Raw genomic sequence first — 4,821 nt, 5'->3', positions numbered from 1 at the left:
ACACACACACACACACACACACACACACACACACACACACACACAAGCACGGCTTTGGCAATCTGCATGCACCAATGTGAGAGGAGCACACAAGCGAGGAAAGAGGAAGGCTGAATTAGATTACTTGGGATCACTGTAGCATGAAAAGGCCCACTGATAAGGTCCTCTCCCTCCTCCCTGCTACACTCATCGTTGATAGAAAAGAGGAAGTAAGGTAATGTAAAAGCAGTGCTGTTGTCCCGCCGTGCTTACGCATACACACACACACACACACACACACATGCAGATACGTCACCCCACACCTTCACCTCCTCAGGAGGAAACATGTTCCAATTCTAACAAAACAGTTTTCTTCACAAAAAGCTGACATSCCTGTGGTATCAGAGCTGCAGATAGAGAGGTAACACACCTGTGTATAAAACACGGCACAGAATATGTGATCCTCACACACCTGATAATAGAGACTGTTGGAATACACATGTGAGACCAGGAAAACGTCAGGACCTCTGAACGAAAACACTGAATGAGTTTTACAAGAACATGCCAGGCATGTCTGCACTCTCAAGTTAGAGGCTAGTGACATTAAMGTTAGAAAAAGAGAGTTTATTGATCATTATCAATGAGTTCAGATGTTTGCACATGTTGTTTGTGTTTATTGTGTGTGTCTCARTTTCCCTGCATCCTCAGTTTATCTTTCCCAGTACTTTTCCTCAGTCCTGCCACATCCACTCTTACCTGTTCCCAAATACAGTCAGCAAAATATGTTCACAATAATTTAACTGTTGCCATTACTTCATCATTTACCTTCCCCCAYAAGTCAATCCCATCAGTCATGGTTTTGTCAAACTCCTCCCACACAACCAAGAAACTCCATGGAGCGCACATAAGCCATCTCCTCCTACAGGCATCTGTTTTAATATTTAAACAGATGCAGACATGCATGTGTGCTTTTCCKCTTTGCACAATCAAAAATGAAGTCTAAATGCAGGACAAAGAGGAATTTATTCAAAAGTGAGTTAGAGACACTCCTAAATAAGGCACTGGGGCATAAAAACCTCTTTGGCAGTGTGCCAAATAGGTTGCACCATGCGTAAAGAGGAGGGACAATATGTGGATGCTGCAGTTATCAGAGCAGCACACACCTGCAGTAATATTGAAAAAAGTTAATGGTCATACATAAAGGTAGGCATAACACAAACAATGTCTACATGTGACCTCTGTGTTAAACATGTTAGACATCACTTACTGTATACGGAAACAGGGATTTATTGTTAATGAATRAATTAAAGCAGGGATACAGATCTAAAGTGGTGCACTTCTGTACCCCTTACTTTAAGAAAAAGAAACTGAGTCATATTTTGGTGTACTTAGGTGAGGCCCAGTACATTGTAAACTTGATATTGTCAAAAAGGGTTYATRTCAGGGGTGTCAAACACATTTTCACAGAGGGCCACATAAGCATTTTTATTGTCATTAATTTACTTTGACGTTTTGTGTTTAACTTTGACTAAACACGAAACAAAACATCTCATTGCTATGCCTGAGCACCGCTAATAAACAATACCTGAGCTCTACATGGTATTTTGTGCAMAGAAACAGCATTTTAACATGTCTCCTCACTATAAACATTTAAGTAGCTGGTGAAAATGCAGCAAAAAGGACATTTTACACCGCAAATTTTGCAGTTCACTTCTTTTTAACCTTATGCACTTCCACCTAGTGGTGGGATGTCATCATTTCACAGAGAAAGTAATCAACATGCATTATGGAAGATGCATTTTTTTGGTCAATGCTGACTTTAAAGCAGAATATACTTATTTGAAGACTTTAAAGCATCTTAGATACTCTCACAGAACACATAAAAAGTTGTGGCAGGCCGCATTTGGCCCGCAGGCCTTGAGTTTGACACGTGGTTTATGTTGTGGTACACACATTCTCAGGGCAGGAGATAATTTGSCTATAGTTACATGCACTTTAATGCAACCTTTGTTTTGATACATCCTGATGTGTGCATAAAGGGACATGAGGCCCCAGGTGTCTGAATTTCCTCATCATCCCTGGTCTATATTCTGTTCTCACTCATTTCTCAGTGAAGCATTGTGTGTGGACTCACACCACTGCTTTTCTTTGGACCTCCTGGTGACTTCAGTTTTTCTAAGTTTTCTGTAGCCACGTCAGCCCTTCTTTTTTTTTTCCTTTCAAATAAAGTTTTACTGTAATAATCTTTTGAACCTTCTTGTATTGCTTTGCATTCTTGGGTCCAAACCTCATGSACCCATGACATTAGACTTTTTTTTAAATTCATCATTATATTTGTAGGTAAAAACCTTTCTTGCTTATGTCCAGCCGGCACTCATAAAACTCATGAGTGATGACAGCTTTGCTAAAGCAGAGAGAACCATGGTAGACTCATAACAGTGAGTTGGGATTCTTGACTTGTCTCCCTGGTTTGAGTTGTTTTCTTGGTTTTAAATTCACAAAAGATTTTTGCAGCTGTTTTCACTGCAGATGAATTTATGCTGGTTTATACCTTTTGGCCATGTTGCTGATAGATTCAGCAGAAACAAAGCAACGCTGTAAGATTTCTCTCCATCTCTGACTGTTGGTTAAGTCTGTTTTTCAGTTATTTGCTATTTTTGGAGATAAAGTAATGAACAGACAGAGGAAAATAAATGTGGATATTTAAAAGAAGATCTGACCTGGCTGAAACCTGCTTAAAACTGTGGCGTTTAGGCAGTTTTTTTTAATTTTTTATTTTTTTTTTTACTTTTAATTTTTTTTTTTTTTGCTTTTAAGATGGGAAACATTTTTACTGACAATGTTGACAGAAAATGGACAAGAAAGGAGAAGGAAGGCAATACGAGTAAAACATTTTTAGTGGTAGTGTGTAGGAAGAGGTTCATTTCAAAGTCTTTTTAATCAAGTTAAGAGAGGAGATTACACAAAGAGTGCTGAGAGCATTTGTTGACACAACAGTTTCTTTACTGAGTCTTTTGGACTAATTAAGCTCAGACTGAGTTTTGATTAAAATGCAGATTGCTGTGTTTCTGCTTTACCCTAAAATAATTTCAGAAACTCAGTGGAGATCTATATTTTTCTAAAATTTTAAACAAATACAAACAAAATAAAAATTATTAACAGTTGTAATAGTTGGGTTTGAGTATATTTGACCACCTAATTTAGCTTGTTAGACACAAATTGAGGTTATTATGGTGTGTTGTAAATTCTTGCRCTCTAGCTGAATGAATTGTGAAAAGGACCTTTTTATTGCATTTACAGCAGCCAGGTGATAGTCTGTGCCACTGGTAACACTCGTGGGAAARCATCCTTTGGAACGAGGGACTCTTTCTTTCTGCTGTCTTTGCTGACGTCCCYTCATGTATGTTGTCACATTCTCACCTGCACTGGGAGGCCTCAGAGCACCGCTCCTTTTGTCTCCAGTTTCAGACTGTGCAGCTCAGCTTCTGCAAATGCAGCAACTATTTCAAAAGCACAAAATGGAAGAAGAACTATGTTTGAGTCAGTTGAGAGTGAATAAATGCCTCAAAACACTTCWTATCATCTTTAATGTGCTTACTTGTTCCTAGTTTTTTTCTTCACCTGCATTTTTGTGGCGATTTGCTCCAATTTTTCTCAAATTCTTTCATCCCAATATTTTCCTGGTTCAAGCAAACATTAGTATATTATTCATAGATTAACAGCCTGCCTCGTCAACTTTGTTGGCATTCAGTTTCACCTAAAGAGTTGGATGTGTGCGYGTGTGAGTTTTGGGTCATCTTAAGATGGATTTTAAAGGCAGTAATTGGATGCCTGAGTAGAATCCCTGGCACAGTAGGAGGCTGGTTCATTATCTTTTACCATTGYGAAGTAATATGCTGCCTCTGTCCGGGCTGCCCTCATCGTCATTACCCATGCTGTGGATGCTTGGTGATGGAGCRGGAGCAGGAGGACAGGACATACATCATATCTCGACTCATCAGTCTTCCTGTTCCAGCCGAGACACCCAAACTGTGCTCACTCACACGAGCGTCCGCAGGCATAGAGATGAGGAGGAATGAAGGCGGCCGTTTGTATTCGCATACTGCTCCAATGTATTGTTAAACAATACATCATCACCCTGGCTTTCTCAGGCCACTTCAGCTCTAACATGATAAAGTCATCTATCAACATCGCCCAATGAATGTTTTATTTCACTCCTCCCTCTGTTGCAATGCACATCTTTTCGGACAGGCACGTAAAATGCGAAGGACCATTTATCAAACAAATTGTAAGACATACAGACACGAGCACTTACAGGCCAGCTAATGCTCCAGAAATGCATTGTGAGCACAGTTTATTGCAAACTGTTTTCTCGCAAGAGTGAGCGCTGTGCTCGCTGTTAGAACTGTCTGATTTTAGCCACTGAGTTCCTCTGCTGTCAAATTTCTATACCAAAMCCCCACGGTTTTAATGAAACGGGAGGAAAAAATGCATTTTTGCACCAAGARTTAGTCATACCGTTTACAATAAGAGGCTGACAGATGAACCTCAGGGGTGCAATCCATTAGCATACAGTGTACTCAAGAACCTGATGATGAAATGGTTGCATTAATTGAGATGGCTGTCATGTGAATGTGACATGAAACATGTTGTAATTAGAACTGATTGTAATGCATAGGAGGCTGCATAACTTCAGAATGTTGTAAAACACCTTCGCTTTGACAAAATGCAAAAGGCATTTGAAGGAGCGACACTTATGTTCCCTGTTGCTGCACACACACACACACACACACACACACACACACACACACACACACACACACACACACACACACACACACA

General features: G+C 39.9%; 1 protein-coding gene across 1 annotated transcript in view; it reads left to right on the top strand.

The window, feature by feature from the left end:
• si:dkeyp-14d3.1 (transmembrane protein 132C) overlaps window positions 1-4,821 on the top strand; it is a 208,376-nt gene that overhangs the window by 160,902 nt on the left and 42,653 nt on the right. The window lies entirely within an intron of this gene.

This window comes from Austrofundulus limnaeus, unplaced genomic scaffold (genome assembly GCF_001266775.1).
Source record: "Austrofundulus limnaeus strain Quisiro unplaced genomic scaffold, Austrofundulus_limnaeus-1.0 Scaffold40, whole genome shotgun sequence".
NCBI lineage: Eukaryota > Metazoa > Chordata > Actinopteri > Cyprinodontiformes > Rivulidae > Austrofundulus > Austrofundulus limnaeus.
This window is presented reverse-complemented; position numbering and strand designations above follow the sequence as displayed.